This window comes from Monodon monoceros, unplaced genomic scaffold (assembly GCF_005190385.1).
Source record: "Monodon monoceros isolate NGI ecotype Baffin Bay Population unplaced genomic scaffold, NGI_Narwhal_1 Super_Scaffold_22, whole genome shotgun sequence".
Taxonomy (NCBI): Eukaryota; Metazoa; Chordata; class Mammalia; order Artiodactyla; family Monodontidae; genus Monodon; species Monodon monoceros.
This window is the reverse complement of record NW_021703779.1, coordinates 17,146,126-17,146,418: the sequence shown is the minus strand read 5'-3', so window position 1 is coordinate 17,146,418 and position 293 is coordinate 17,146,126. Positions and strand designations below refer to the sequence as shown.

The 293-nt window shown below is 39.9% G+C and overlaps 1 protein-coding gene across 2 annotated transcripts in view; it reads left to right on the top strand.

Moving 5' to 3' along the window:
* Window positions 1-293, top strand: part of SH3KBP1 (SH3 domain containing kinase binding protein 1) — a 436,506-nt gene that overhangs the window by 87,755 nt on the left and 348,458 nt on the right. The window lies entirely within an intron of this gene.

Genomic DNA, 293 nt, shown 5'->3' with positions numbered 1-293 from the left:
CAGGATAGAAAGCCCAGAGATAAACCCACGCACATATGGACACCTTATCTTTGATAAAGGTGGCAGGAATGTACAGTGGAGAAAGGACAGCCTCTTCAATAAATGGTGCTGGGAAAACTGGACAGGTACATGTAAAAGTATGAGATTAGATCACTCCCTAACACCATACACAAAAATAAGCTCAAAATGGATTAAAGACCTAAATGTAAGGCCAGAAACTATCAAACTCTTAGAGGAAAACATAGGCAGAACACTCTATGACATAAATCACAGCAAGATCCTTTTTGACCCAC